The sequence below is a fragment of the Podarcis melisellensis genome, assembly GCF_964234715.1.
Source record: "Podarcis melisellensis genome assembly, chromosome: 10".
NCBI classification, from domain to species: Eukaryota; Metazoa; Chordata; class Lepidosauria; order Squamata; family Lacertidae; genus Podarcis; species Podarcis melisellensis.
The window spans coordinates 7,283,481-7,299,670 of NC_138542.1; the positions used below are offsets into that span (position 1 = coordinate 7,283,481).

Here is a 16,190-nt window from a genome sequence, read left to right on the forward strand (position 1 = left end):
TTGTCCTCCTTTGAGGTTTGTAACTGCTTTCTTGACTTACGTAACAAAACGAAATAAAGAAATACTTTATGGAAAACAACGGCGACGACATCTGACAGAGCAATCAGCAGATTTCTAATGAGGAGCATGGGAACTGCGCATGAAAAGAAAGGCTCTCTCATGCAGACAGGATGTTCTTCCTCAAAGTTGCACAAGGCACCCGAGCCACAAGACCTGTTCGTCTTTTTTATTTTCAGGGCGTGATCCTCTCTGCTCTGCTGTTCCTTTGTGTAAGGAGACAGCTCCTGCTCCATCTTCTGGGCTGCACTGCTTTTGATCAACGTCTTCTCATCTGCAAGCCTCTACTCATGGGAGATTATTCCGGTGATGCAGACGATAACGTCCGTAGATTTGCCATGGCCCCTCTACTGATTGAGGAGCCCAATGTGAAACCCCAAGCACCCTTCAGAGGTCTTCTTCCAGGAGTCCCTTTTCAAACAGGAGTGGCTAACCTGTGGTCCTGCCACTGTTGCTGGACTCTCCATTCCCATCAGACCCAGCCAACATGTTCAACGACACCTGCAGGTCACAAATTAGCCACCTCTTGGTCCAGTACCACCCAAAGGAAGTGGCTTTCTAAGTTATTTTGGCTGTTTCCCCGTTACTTAATTTGATCGTATCTTTAAGATATATCTTAATTCTACATGAAAGGGACGCGGGTGGCACTGTGGGTAAAACCTCAGTGCCTAGGACTTGCTGATCGTAAGGTTGGCAGTTCAAATCCCCGCGGCGGGGTGAGCTCCCGTTGTTCGGTCCCAGCTCCTGCCCACCTGGCAGTTCGAAAGCACCCCTAAGTGCAAGTAGATAAATAGGTACCGCTTTATAGCGGGAAGGTAAACGGCGTTTCCATGTGCGGCACTGGTGCTGGCTAGCCAGTTGCACCTTCGTCACGCTGGCCACGTGACCTGGAAGTGTCTTCGGACAGCGCGGTTCCCGGCCTCTTGAGCGAGATGAGCGCGCAACCCTAGAGTCGGACACGACTGGCCCGTACGGGCAAGGGTACCTAACTCTACATGAACAGCCTACATTTGTCTCCCCTGCAATTTAAACCAGTTGCATTTTATTGTATCTTGATGTGATGCTTTTAAAATAAATCATCTTACATTACTCAGTACAGTGGTACCTCGGGTTACAGATGCTTCAGGTTACAGACTCCGCTAACCCAGAAATAGTACCTTGGATTAAGAACTTTGCTTCAGGATGAGAACAGAAATGGCATGGCAGTGGCACGGCAGCAGCAGGAGGCCCCATTAGCTGAAGTGGTGCCCCAGGTTAAAAACAGTTTCAGGTTAAGAACGGATCTCCAGAATGAATTAAGTTTTTAACCCGAGGTATTTGGAAGTTGTGCATATAGCTTTATTTTGAAAGTGTATAAGCTGGCCTCTGGCATAACTTCCCAGAGCAGTGTGCTGTTAAGAAAATAAAACTATATAATAAATTTAATGGCAAAAAAAAGTGTTTTCTCCCTTTTAGGCTGCGACTTTATGCCAGGGTGGCGAACCTCAGTCTCAGGGGCCAATCCTCTCTGTTTGGGTCTCAGGACTCTCCCCTAGCCATCCCTACTCTGCTCACACCCTTCATATGCTCTGGTTTGTACCCCAAATATTTTTACCTAACTGGAATGTGCCTTTGAGCTCTGAAGAGTAGAGAAGCCTGTGTGAGTGTGTGGAGAAACTAGGCTGCTGAAACGAAGGTAAAATGTGTATTTATTGCTCTGCCTACTTTTACCTCTGGCCCTGCCCACCAGTGGGATGTGGTCCCTGGAAGGATGAGAAGAAGATGTCCTCCAGGCTAGGAGATCAGGATAGATGCTCATTGTCATCGGGCAAATCAGAACAAATGCTCAATCGAGAGTGGATGCCGTAAGCTTTGTACAAGCAGACCAGGATGATTGCTCCATCAGCCTGGGTGAGACACAGGTGCCCTTATCAAACAAGAAAAATATCCTCTTTGCATGATGATGCCTCTTTCATGCCCTACCTAAAATGGCCGCTCACCTAGTCCCGGCAGTGGGCCATGTTTGCGGCCCAGCGTGTGGCTTCCGCATCCTCCCAAAGCCAACCAGCGGGGCACAGTGCTCATAGGGGCAGGGCGCATGGAACCAATAGGAACTGGATGGGCTGCATGGCGTCCTGTGCTGTCCCTATGGGTGTCGTGGCATGCCCTGTGGACACCGCGTGCCATGCGCCGTGCCATCCCCATGGGTGCTGCAGCACACCCGTCCCTATGGCGGAAAGCGCAGAGCCTGCGAGCGTCGAGATGTGTGACTCGTGCATGCTGCAGACCCAGTGGCATAGCGTGGGTTATCAGCACCCAGGGCAAGGCAAGTAATTTGTGTCCCCTAACCCATGGATTTGCGCCCCCTAACCTGTGGATTTGCACCCCCTAACCCGTGGATTTCCCTAACCCCCAGATGTTGCGCCCGGTGCGGCCGGCCCCCCCTGCACCCCTCACGCTACGCCACTGTGCAGACCCCGTGGTGACGAGTGCCACCAGCCATTTTGTCACCCCCATTCAGGGTGACACCCAGGGAGGACCGCACCCCCTCCATACACCCCTGCCGAAGCCACACTGCTTTTGAGTGGAGCCTGCTGGGTTCCCGCCAAAGGCAGATTCAGATTTGGCCTATCCATGGCAGCCTGGGGGCAGAGCAACTAGATCAGCCCAAGTTGGAGCTGGGTCAACTCCTGTCCGCTCATGACAAATAACGAGGGGTGCGCTGGGGTGCCCTCATGCTGAAATTTCAATAGGCAGGCACTTCACACGACCCCCAGGATGCTCATTCATCTGGGCGAGAATGATCTGGTTGCACAAAAGGGCAGCAATTTAATCATGGCAGCAATCGTGGACGTTGAAAGAATCCGGGCAATGTGCCCAGATAACACCATCTCTTGGTCTGAGCTCCTTCTGCGCCTGCGATGGAGAGGGGCCTTCAAGCCTTCTCGCCTCAATTACGCCCTAGTAAAAACCAACAGGCCTTTACGCAACGCGACCCTGTGTCTTGGTGGCCGAGTGATCGGACATCTTGACCTTAAAACTGACAAATTGGACCATTTCAGACCTGACAGAGTGCACCTCACCCCTATAGGGAATGAGCATTGGTTGAGAGCTGTGAAGCAAGGCCTTGAGGAATGGTTTCAGTTGTAGGTAGTCTTGGCGGCAAGACTGCAATTTTTGCTGTATTGAGTGGCGGTTTTTAGGCCTTGGGCAGAATCCCTTAGTCTGATAACTGATGAAGGGGTGAAGGGATAACTCACCCCTTCCATGACAACAATAACAGTGTACTCTGTTAGAGGGGTCTTGAGGGGTCTCTGACCCCAAGCGCACAACAGGTGGGCCATAGAACACCCCCCCCCGGCATCGCACGTTTTGCTGTGGTTCCATATTCCTGTTTGACCCTGTCATGCCTCAGACCCCCAGCAGGGGGCTGAGAAGGATACATGCCCAGTGCCTATGCCAAGGTTTCCTACGTCTGAAATTTAAAGAAAGTTGCAGCCAATTTAATCGCAAAATACATTGTCATGTCTTCTCCTTTGATATCGGGTCTGGCTTCTGGGGAAAGAGAGGGGACTGTGCCTGGGCGTGCAAAGAAACGCTTGTCCATGCTTAATACCTCCACTCAGATGCTGTCCTTAAGTGCAATTCCCCATCACTTTTGTAACTGTGAACAGATATTGTTTTTTGTTTTAATGTGGATTTCTTGCACCACAGCAACGGAGAATTTTAATCCACTTTATTTCCTTAAACCTAAATTTCCAGTATGCAATTGAATCCCCCCCCCAAAAAAATGCCACCAATCTGCAGGTGACCCAGCACACATTTCCACTGGAAAACAGTTCCTCACTCAGCAACTGGGTGCTTGCTTGTTAACTATATTCTGTCCCCTATCAGCACCACTCTTTGTATCAAGCACTCCATTAATCTTCTTCTTTGCCTTATTCATCTTACCTGAAGTGTAAGTCCCCTCTAGAACTCACCTGGAGCCCCTTCCACTTCCTGTGCAGCTGCAGCAGTTAGTACAATGTGGAGGCTAAATAAATGTGAAGCTCTAGCCAGCTCCCTATCCCCTGCTGGGAAGACTCTGCTGGCTTTGAATCGCATACTTGTTCCCACAGGCATGGGTCCAGACTCCACAAGCACAGAGCTGTTGGTTTGAGCATGTTGCCACATCAAATAGAGGAAGTCTCAGAACACACAGCACATTCATGCTGTTTTGCCAGCCCATGGGGTCCACTGATCAGCTGGCACTGGGTGGTGGAGTGTGCAGGCTCCTAGCAGCCGAGGCGACATTCCCCCGAGGCTCTGCTGGAAATAAAAACACAGAGCTCTCACCTGGATTTCTCCAGCTGGGGTACAAACAAGAGTTGCCGTTTGGCCAAGCGGTGTGTGCATGAATGTGTTACCTCTTTCCCTGTCTTTGCCTGATAAGACAAGACTCCTCTCTCTGGGAATTCAAGGGGTAATGGCCAGCACAGAGACCTTCTCAGCGGTCATCGCAAGAGGCTGCATACAAAGGAAGCACTAAAACCACTTACGTCCGGCCATTATATGTGGCCATATAGCTTCAGCAATAAAGCAAGAACACCTGTAGCACTTTGGAGGTTGCTTTTTATTGCTGTTGCCTCTCTGAAGTTAAACACCAACAGAGGAATAAAATCAATGGTCCTTAAACCATGCTTGCTTTAATACTTGCTGCTACGGTTATTCCCCAGTCAGCTCAAGCAAGCAGTTGTCAGTGTTGAACTAGACTTGAGAATGGCTAAACTTTGTTGTAGACCAGAAAGGTGCAATGTCCAGGATACCTGAGGTGTGGATAGTGACATTATATACGGTAGCTATGTCACAAGGTGGCACTATTGAACTGGGTGGAGTCGGAAGTTTTCTGTTGCTGTTCTGTCTTACTTAAGAGAGAGAGAGACAATCACCATCATCATAAAATCTTTATTACGGTCATAGACCAGCACAAGTAGGGTGGGGGTACAATCATTTAGAATATGTAGAACGTTTTGGAAAGCTAAAAGTATTTAAACAGAAGGTATATCTACAGGACTACAAGAATCTAAAAGAAACTAAAAGAATCTAAAAGAAGGGTTAGGAGCTTTAAACGGATGTGGAACAACATAAAAGATTAGTATATAGAAGACTATAAAGTTAAAGATAAAGGGACCCCTGACTATTAGGTCCAGTTGTGGCCGACTCTGGGGTTGCAGCGCTCATCTTGCTTTATTGGCCGAAGGAGCCAGCGTACAGCTTCCGGGTCATGTGGCCAACATGACTAAGCCGCTTCTGGCGAACCAGAGCAGCGCACAGAAACGCCGTTTACCTTCCTGCTGAAGCGGTACCTATTTATCTACTTGCACTTTGACATGCTTTCGAACTGCTAGGTTGGCAGGAGCTGGGACCGAGCAATGGGAGCTCACCCCGTCACGGGGATTCGAACCACCGACCTTCTGATTGTCTTGTCCTAGGCTCTGTGGTTTAACCCACAGCGCCACCCGTGTCGCTTATAAAAGACTATAACTCCCTACTAAACATCTTACAAGACAATAATGCCCACTCACAACACAAAGATCTCATAACCCACCTACTCTCAGCAGCCTGAAGCATCATAACCAGACACTGGAGAGACCTATCAGGAGTAAGCATGGACCAATGGTATCAAATAGTAATGTGAAACAGCCTAAAAACTAACCAACAAATTGAAACTGACAAGGAGACAAATAGAAGGAGATGCCTTCACCCGGTATGGTTTCCCTTTATCACATACACAGCCCAACCAGAAAATGACAAAAATCCAACAGCAACATACAAATCAATATGGCTAACCTGATCCAAAACACCCACCCACTGCACTCACACATGAAAACAAAGATCACCACAGCCAATCACAAACAAACAACCACACCCTAGGCCAACCCCAACCTCTCACCACCAAAGGAACACAAGCAAACAGTAAAGAGAACCCACACAAGAGACACTGACACAAAACCCCACACATATACTAAGTAGAACAGAAGCATTGCCCCCTGTCATATTGATCCCCAAATATTTCACTTTCTTAACCACGGTTAAACCTGTCTCATTCTGAAACCTCTCTTTTTCAATAGCTGTTAAGTTTTTCTCTAATACCTTAGCTTTTGACTTGTTCAATTTAAATCCTGCTACTTGACCAAACTCATGAATTAATTCTAAGACCCTTTTAGTACTAGATTCTGGCTCTTGTAATGTAAGCACCAGATCATCTGCAAATGCTCTCAGTTTGTACTGTTTAGCTCCAACCTGTACCCCTTTAACCAGCTGATCCCTTCTAATCATGTTCAGCAAAACCTCCAGGACTGATATAAAAAGTAATGGGGAGATTGGGCACCCCTGACGTGTCCCTTTTTCTATCTTAAATTCTTCCGTAACCACATTGTTTACAATTAGCTTAGCTTTTTGCTCAGAATATATTGCACCTATACCGTTTTCAAACCCTTGGCCTACCCCCATCCCCTGGAGATTCTTCCTCATAAAACTCCAAGAAATATTGTTGAATGTAACTTGAAAAAGAGACATTGCACATGATTTTATAAACCCAGAAATCTTTAATAAAAATATATTTTAAAAAATGAAATGCAATAATTATCAATTTAGAGAGCACTCTGATGTGAGTGTTCATTAAATCTAGTTTGTGACACAGGTCATCATGCGACAAATTTAAAACCACTCTGTTGGTCTGTCTCTGCACAAAAGGCCAGTTTCCGAATAGTTATACCAGGACTGGCCAATCCCCAGGTTTTGTACTGTCTCCCAGTAGCAGGATATGACATCACACACCCCTTCTGTGCCTTAAGATGTCTTGCAGCCTGACCCCTAACAGTTCTTCAGTGGGCTATGTGCCAACTACACCTCATTGTGTACACTGCTTGCCTTCTATCACTGTGCCATCGAGAGCGTGCTCACTTATGGCTTATGTGTGTGGTACGGAAGCTGTACTACCCAGGACAGGATGGCGTTGTGCAGAGTTGTTAAGGCAGCAGAGAGCATTGTTGGCTGCCCACTCTCCACCTTAGAGCAGATTTATGCCACAAGGTGCCATAGGAAGGCACTGGACATAGTAAAAGATCCATCGCATCCTGGTCACTGTCTCTTCGAGCTCCTGCCGTCGGGATGGAGATACAGGACGATGAAGACAAGAATGAGCCGTCTCAAGAACAGCTTCTTCTCCAGAGCGATCTCGGCCCTGAATGGGAAGCCTGGACTTTGAAAGTCATCTAATCTTCCTTGTTGTATTATATTGTATTGTTTTAATTAGTGTTTTTATAGTTGTTTTGATTTTGTGTGGAGTGCCCTACCTGGGTGGATGGAGCAGCCAAGTAATTTCGTTGTCCCCGAGAGGGGGCAATGACAATAAAGATATTATTATTATTATTATTATTATTATTATTATTATTATGGTCTCAGTTCAAGCTTTGTCGTCTCCGATGCTTTTATTTAATTAAAATATTTACATCTTGCCTGACAAACCCCCAAAGCATGTGACAATCAGAAAACATTAACACACAACGAACCCTTTTTAAGGGCACAGATCACTGGAAAAGTGAAGCTATAAAAAGTCCACACCCTCATATTCAGAAGTCATGACTGCAACTGATGTTCTTGGAAGATTTCCCCGATAGCCACGGGGCGAAATAGCCTCCCCTGGAAGTGTGTTGCCTAGCAACTGGAGGCAGAGAGCACAGGTTGGTTCCATCCCTGTAGGTTAGTGTACCTGGACAGGTAGACAGTACCTGCAGCTTCCATCTCTCCTCATAGCTGTAGTGGCTGATGAAGGCACTGTGGCGAGAAAGATGTAAAATGCCTGCTCTCCAGGCCTTATCTGCTCCTGCTCTTGCTGCTCTTACGATGATCGCCTTTGCTGAAAAACTCCTCCATGTGCCACATTTACAGTGTGCTCAGGCATGTGAAGGACATCCTCCCATCAGATGTGAAAGAGATAAATAATTATACAACCTTCTGAAGACACCTGAAGGCAGCCCTGTAGCAAGACACTTTTAATGTGTGGTGTTCTGTTGTGTTGTTGTGTTTCTGTACGTTATGTTGGAAGCCACCCAGAGTGGCTCTGGCAACTCAGTCAGATGGGCAGAGTACAAATATAAATTATTATTATTATTATTATTATTATTATTATTATTATTATTATTTGTTATTATTATTCATGGTTATTATTGTCTTCCTGCAGTCTTACATTTGCCTGCCCATTTTTAACATTTTATTCAAGCCGGAGCTGGAAGTTACAAAGGAGATGGAGCAGTTTCTTTGCGGGTCTTTCTTTCTCCTTTCCCTGATAACGCATCAGAACACCATGGATGATGTCTTAGAATCCTATTTATTGTACTAAATTTACAAAATTTGCAAAGACACGCTAAAGAAGAGGAGGGAGATCCTTTTGAGAAAATAAGTTGTAAATGGGCATTTCTACCTTCCCGCCGGAGTGGTACCTATTTATCTACTTGCACTTTGACATGCTTTTGAACTGCTAGGTTGGCAGGAGCAGGGACTGAGCAATGGGAGCTCACCCCATCACGGGGATTCGAACTGCCAACCTTCTGATCGGCAAGTCCTAGGCTCTGTAGTTTAACCCACAGCGCCACCTTTTGACAAAATAAGTTGTAAATGGGCATTTCTATCCAGCTGGGGCCAGGCTGATCTTGCCTTCTGGTGGTCATGTGCCTCTGTTTCATGGTGGCAGAGCCCAGAGTGGCTCCCAGGTCTCCTGGCAGCTGGAACTCTTGGTTTATTTGTTTTTTTTCTGGCTGGGGGGTCTTAGTCCTTCGGTTCTGCAGCCCTGGGGCAACCGAGGTTACTTCCAGGTTGAGACATAGTTTGCAAATGTGCCACTGAGATCTCGGGAGCAGGTCACTGGCAACAGGGTTGTTGGTTTTGTAACCAGATGTTCCCTGGGATACAAACTGGATTTTGCATGCCAATAACGCCATGCGGATACTGCAGAAAAAACTTGTGTGCATGAGGAGGACTGGTTGCACATCTGGAAGAGCCCTAGGGGGAGAGCAGCTTCTGGTGATGTGATATAAAAAGAATAAAGGGCTTCAGATCAGTTCTACACAACTGGTAGCCCTCTTTAGGCTAAACCCACCTTCGCCTCCCCTTCCCTGTATTTGTAGTTCTAAGGTAAAGGTAAAGGGACCCCTGACCATTAGGTCCAGTCATGACCAACTCTGGGGTTGCGGCACTCATCTCGCTTTAGTGGCCGAGGGAGCCGGCGTACAGCTTCCGGGTCATGTGGCCTGCATGACTAAGCCACTTCTGGCGAACCAGAGCAGCACACGGAAACGCTGGTTACCTTCCCGCCAGAGTGGTACCTATATATCTACTTGCACTTTGACATGCTTTTGAACTGCTAGGTTGGCAGGAGCAGGGACTGAGCAACGGGAGCTCACCCCGTCGTGGGGATTCGAACTGCCAACCTTCTGATCGGCAAGTCATAAGCTCTGTAGTTTAACCTACAGCGCCACCCGGGTCCCAATTTGTAGTTCTAGCAGACAGTAAATGCAGCACAATCACCAGCCCTCTCATGGGCTGCTACAGATGCTCGTGGGATGCATTTCGACCACTGGTCCTTGTATCTTCCTCAACCCAGCTTGTATCAAGCCAGCCAGCAGACAGATGACGTTTCTGGTGACTCATGGGAAGTTAAGTATATTTTGGCTCAGCAGATGTACACATTGGCTTGCGTTCTGGCTTGCGTAGATTGATTGAGGCATGCTTGGACCAGTCACTTAGTCTAAGCCTCTTCCTCCCTGCCGGATACAGCCTTGGGTCCTTTTTATCGGCCTAGAACACATTTATCCTGAATGCACCTTGTTTCAATAGAATGGCTCCAGGCAGCGTTTTGCTGCAGAGGCGGCAAAGAGGGACAGCTGATCTTGTTCAGCCTTAAGTCTTCGGGGAAATCTCTTTTTCTGCCTGGCAAATAAGAGATGAGGTGGTCAAAATTACTGTCCTATCCAGGACAGAAGATTAATACCTCAATCTAGGAGTGAAAAAGGAAGAGGAAATAAAGCCGAACTTGTTTCTGTGTTGCCAAGGAAAGAATTCTGCAAGCTACTGAGGAAGGGGTGGTTGAGATCCTGTGAACAATGCAGTGAACAAAGTCCCTTTTATGAGCTGGACTGTAGACCTACATTTTGGGGGGCACTGAAGCTTGAACTGATATGGGGGCCCCTTCGCCACCAGCAACAAGGGACTCAGCTATACAGCTGCAAATAAAACGTTTTAAGTATGTTGTAAAGTGCATTATACAAATGTGACACTAGAGGGCGATGGTGAGCTATGGCAAATTTTATTTTTATATATATATATATATATATATATATATATATATATATATATATATATATATTTAAAAAGCATTTTCACAATGTTTTTTATATGTGTCTAGATTCCACCAAGGTCTGGGGAACCACTGCTATCTTCTTAATGGGATTGTTCCACAACATACCACCACACATGCACACAAAAAAGAACATCATTTCAGATTTTGATTAAAATTGCTTCACTGGATTATCTCACATGTCAAAGCCACTGGTGTGAATAAAAATCTCCTATGCCGTATAATTTTCAAGTTATGGAAGGGGAGTGAAAATTAGGGGGAAAATAGGGAAATATTATATGCAGGCATGATGCATTTTTAAAACTTTTTTTTTTTTTTGAGAAACAGCGGAAGAAGATTGGAAGAAATTTAAGGATTATCTCAAGAAACATTGTAAAATTAATGAATGTTAGAATGACCTTGGTTTAGAAATTACATGGTTTTCAGTGGTAATGGACAAGTAAAATGAAAAGAAAGTCTAAAAATTAAGTTAAAATTAAGGGTAAGGATTTGTTGAAGATACAAAATTGAATTTGGAATACAGAGAGGGGAGGTATGGGGAAGTCGGGAAAGTAAGCTACAAGAAAGTAAGGGTTTGAAATTATACTTGTTTTCTCTTTTTTCTGTTTTCCTGGTTTTTTTTCTTTATTTTTATATTTTGTGTTGTGTTATTATGATAAAATCTAATAAAATTTCATTTTTAAAACAATTTTAAAATGCAATGTGAACTAAAGTTGCTTTTGGGTCCCCTCCAGGAATAGGGGCTGTGAACTTTAAGCTTCTTTCGTTTCCTCGTACAGCCACCTCTGCCGTAGTGCTCTGGGTTCACAGTCATTGTCTAAAGCAGGAGTAGGGAATCTTTTTCAGCCTGAGGCGACATTCCTTTCTGAGAAACCTTCCAGGAGATGGCAGGGCCAAATTCCAGCCAGGAATTCCAGCAAGGTGTGATACAAAGCTTGGGTTGCCATATTTCAAAAAGTGAGCTTTGTTAGTTTTGCCCGAAAGTTGTTGAGCTTTTTCTGCAGAATCTCCCAAAAAAAGTTTTTGAGCTATTTTTAAGGAAATTCGCCAAAAACTAGACTTCTGACATGGGTTGCAGTACACCCAAAATTTCCCAGATAATTTCCACCTGGACACTGTTGCCGACAGCCGAATTCTGCTTATGTCTGGAAAATTCCAGATGTATGGCAACCCTAAACAAAACAGATGAAAGGTCTTAGCTGGGGAAGAGTCTGTAGGGCCAAGTAAAAGTGGCTTGCAGGGCTGCATTTTTTTTGTTTTTTTAAAAAGATATTTATTAAAGTTTTACAGACAGAAAAAAGTTACAGAATATAAGAAAACAGAGAAAAATAAAAATAAAAAGGTACAAAAATACAAATGAAAAATGCAAAATACATGAAAAATAGATAAAAAAAATAAAAACAATTAAAAACAGATCAATCTTTTCATGTCTTATATTTCATTTACTTATTTCCCTGACCTCCTCGCACCTCCCTTTTTTGTATTCCAGTTCACATGGTTAATTCAGCAAATCCTTTCCCTCTTTGTTTTTATCTTAATTCTATATCTTAACATATTAAAGCTTCATATTTTCGTCTGATTATCAATCCATTTTTACATATTCTTTTAACCTTGTTGCTAGAGCCGTTTCATTTCAATCCAACATCATTTTAGCATTCATTAATTTTACAATGTTTCTGCAAATAGCCTTTAAATTTCTTCCAATCTTCTTCCACCAACTCTTCTCCCTGGTCTCGGATTCTGCCAGTCATTTCCGCCAATTCCGTATAGTCTATCACTTTCATCTGCCATTCTTCCAGGGTGGGTAAATCTTGTGTCGTAGGGCTGCATTTTGCCTCCAGGTCTAAGCTGATAAAAGAGCATGAGAACATCTAGAAGTCACCCACAGAAGCCAAATATTACCAGCATCCCCTCTGCTGCCACCAAACTGTACATTGGCTCCAAATGGCAAATGCAGAACCCGGGAAGAGTGACTGGTGCCCCGGTTGCAGAACTTCTGGGGTGCTGCAGGGAGCGCTGCAACTAAGGCATCTGTTACGTACTGAGTTGAATAGGATCCAAAATGCAGCAGGCTGATTGGTCCTAGAACAATAGGATCCAGAATGCAGCAGTCTGATTGGTCCACAGGAGCCACCCAATCCAGCTGCAGGGGGAAGTGAATCCGCAACCTGATTGGCCTACAGGAGAATCCCGGAATTAGCCAATCACGTGGGGCCCATTGTATAAATAATGTATATAAAGCAGACATTCTGGGGGAACTTCCATTCCTCCTCACCACTATGAGCTGCATAAAGAGCATGAAATCCTCTCTCGACTCTGAGTATATTTCAGCATCTAACAGAAGGCGAGAGGCGAGGGGCAGCAGATTTAGGTGTCGCACAGGCCACCGCTGAAATTTTAGATGCCAAGGTCTGCCACTGCAAATGGGGACCATGCATGGATCAAAACTGCTGATGCACTGGAAGCTGAAGCTCCATCTAAATGGCAGAATCTTCAAACCCCCTGTTTCTACGCTAATGCAATTCTGGTTCTAAACGCAGCATAAGGGGTCTCTGTAGTATAGTGTATTTTAAAATGGGGTTTTAGAGTTTTTAGGGGTTTTTGAATGTTTTATGTAGTTTTTATGTAGTTTTATGTAGTTTTTATGTAGTTTTATGTAGTTTTTATGTAGTTTTCAATTTCATTGTTCCGCAAGGGACAATGACAATAAAGATATCATAGCGTAGCGTATTGTATTTCCTGTTCTTCATAGGAGAAGGCGGCTGTGTTGCAGTGAGCAGCACCTTTCATGGGGTTGTGAAGATGGCATCAGCAGTCTCATATGTGTACATGCGTACATTCTTTGTACCTGCGAACACAAATAGCCCAGATGCACACTCGTGGAATTACTCACAGGTAACTAACTTTCAGTGAGCATGCTGTCTGCGAACCTGCACGGAGAATAGCTGAGCTGCCCAAATCTGCAAGTGTACAGTCTTCCACGCAAACACTTTCATACGCTCAGAGGCAGCTTGTTTGTGTGTTCCGTGTAACACATGCTCCGAGATAAGCCTGATGCTAGATAACACACTGCTGTGAAAGAAGAGTAGAGGTATTACTGTTCTTTCGATTGCACAATTGAATTATTGCCTCGGGCATTATGCTGAAGGTTCTCCTGCTTCCATATAATCTCCGGAGATGAAGAGATCCATTATTGATACTCTAGGCGTGGGTTGCATTAAATTTTTCATGACAGCTAATTTCAATAGCACCTTTCATGGCGCAGTATACTCTCAACCCACCAGGGTCCTCTCTGTGCGTCCCTCTCTCATGTCTCAAGGCTGACAGATGGATAGCGGCATGCAGCGTGCCTCGCAAAAGCTGGGTGTCGAGCCAGTGAAGAATGGCCGCCTCCATCTTGCCTCAATTTCTCAGCAATGGGGAACCAAGCTATTTTTTACCTCCTGTCACGCCAAGTGCCCTCCTTCTGTATAATGTACTGACAAAGGATGGCAATCCCGTTCTTTTTCCCAAGGTGACAGAATTGTAGAGGACATAATGACACAACTGCGTTTGGCTAAAGCCGTGTACGTTTCCTTCGGAGCGAGTCCCACTGAACTCAGTGGGACTTTTCCCAAATAAACGTGCATTGGGCTGGGCTGGGAGAGATCTGGGGACCATCACAAGAGGGTTCTGCAGGATGAATCCCTGATAGCAGGACAGTGGTGAGGAGAGGGAAACCTGCAGTCTTTACATTTTAGACTGACTTGTAAATCCCTCCTCGTTCCCATGAATTGGGCCCAGAAAATAAACTGACAATCAGTGCAGCTGTTTTAAAGTGGGAGTTACCTGAAACTTGTTTTGATGAATTGGAAGAACCGCGAAAATATTCCATTGAGCACATGAATTGATGATATGGACAGATTAGCTACATACGAACCAATTGCATGTCGACGCAAAATAAGAATGGATAAATATGAAGCAATCTGGAACGAATATTTAAGCAATAAGGTGGATAGTGGTGGGAAGTGGGGGGAGGAGAGAGAGGTGGGAAAATATTGTTTAAAAAGGTGTAGTCGTAGGTATATCAGTTTATTCAAATCTGAATTGTCAGATTGTGTTATTATTGTTATTATGTTTTTTGTTGTATGTGTCTTTTGCGGTTGATGTTTGTATCGAAAAAATGATTAAATAAATTAACCCTTGAACATTTAAAGGGGGGGAGTTACCTGAGTTCTAAATAGATCCCCCAGCCAGTAAATCTGCATTTTGGACCCACCTGAAGTCTCCAAATCATCTTCATGAGCAGCCCCACAAAAAGCATGTTGGGACCATTCAGTCTGGAGGTTACCAGAGTATCATAGTGCTGAGCTCTTCAGCTGTAGCACAGACCCACTCAAGCCAGATGAGGGCACACCCTGATTTGCCTGTAATACTTCCCCTTTAGCATATCTGGAGTCAGAGGCACCACCAGTCTTCCAAAATTGGAGGAGCCTGGCGTGCTTTGCGCATGTGTGATGCCACACACAAAGGGCTTGTCTCCCAGCACTGCGCAGGCCACTGCAGTCTTCCACAACATTGTTTCTTCCAGATGAGGCCAAGCGCTCTGGTACTGAAGCTGTGCTGTGCGTCACAGAGAAAATAATGATTTTTGCTTGCTCTTTTGCTTCTACTTTCTGATGCCTTAATGTTTCCATTAGTGCGCTTAATAAGGATGTGGCACACTGCACTAAGTGCAACATTGGTTTACTTTAAATGTGCCCATAAATCGTTGCATTCCTGAAACTGTTCACCCCTTTCTTTGGGGGGGTCACTCATTGAGAAAAAAAGGGGAGGCCGCTGGCTTGCGACTGCCTGCGTCTCTCTTCCTTTGGCAGCCTCCTGTTCACAATTCCCTGCGCACTGGCGATCTTTCGCCTGCAGCAAGGATGGAATTTGGCATTTGCTGGGGGTTTCTGGAGCGAGGCTGAGGTTTCCAACCAAAAGAAGCCTTCTATGGGAGTAAACAAATTGAAAGAACAAACAGCCAGAGACCACACATATGGTTAATGACAACATCTTGCCATTGGAAATGGCAGATGCTGCTGTTGAAAGAATGGCCTACAGGAAGAGTCGCAAGCTGTTTTAGTGGAAGGCTTGTGGCTCTGTACCGGAGCACACACTTTGCATGCAAAAGGTCCCAGATTCAGTTCCTGGCATCTCTGAGTTGGACTGGGAAAGGCTGAAGTTTCAGAGAGCCACTGCTAGTCAGATGAGCTAATGGCCGCGATAGACGGACGCTTCCTGTGCTGCTTCGTTTTTGACTTTTGTGCCACAGTAGGTACAAACATGCTGTAATGAAGACAGAGAAATCTATTCTCACTATATTGCATCAGAGAGACTGTGAACACCTTGTTTTCACATTTTTCACCTGCAATTTGTTCTCTCTTCCCCCACCAGTCCAGCTCATGGGTCCCCAGTGATTCTTCCCCTGCTGAACCATCCTAATCAATTTCCATAATTTATCTACAGTCCCAGTGCCAATGGGATTTCTCAGTGGTGGAACTTGGGCTCTCATAATTCAATTGCGCCTCTTAGGGTTGCCATATTTCAAAAAGTAAAAACCAGGAGACTGAATTACTGTATTTTTCGCCCTATAGGACGCACTTTTCCCCCTCCAAAAATGAAGGGGAAATGTGTGTGCGTCCTATGGGGCGAATGCAGGCTTTCGCTGAAGCCTGGAGAGCGGGAGGGGTCGGTGCGCACTGACCCCTCTCGCTCTCCAGGCTTCAGGAAGCTC

The 16,190-nt window shown here is 45.3% G+C and overlaps 1 long non-coding RNA gene across 2 annotated transcripts in view; it reads left to right on the plus strand.

The window, feature by feature from the left end:
- The window catches only part of LOC309379072, a 32,213-nt gene that overhangs the window by 6,804 nt on the left and 9,219 nt on the right, over positions 1 to 16,190 (plus strand). The gene's annotated exons all lie outside the window — the stretch shown is intronic.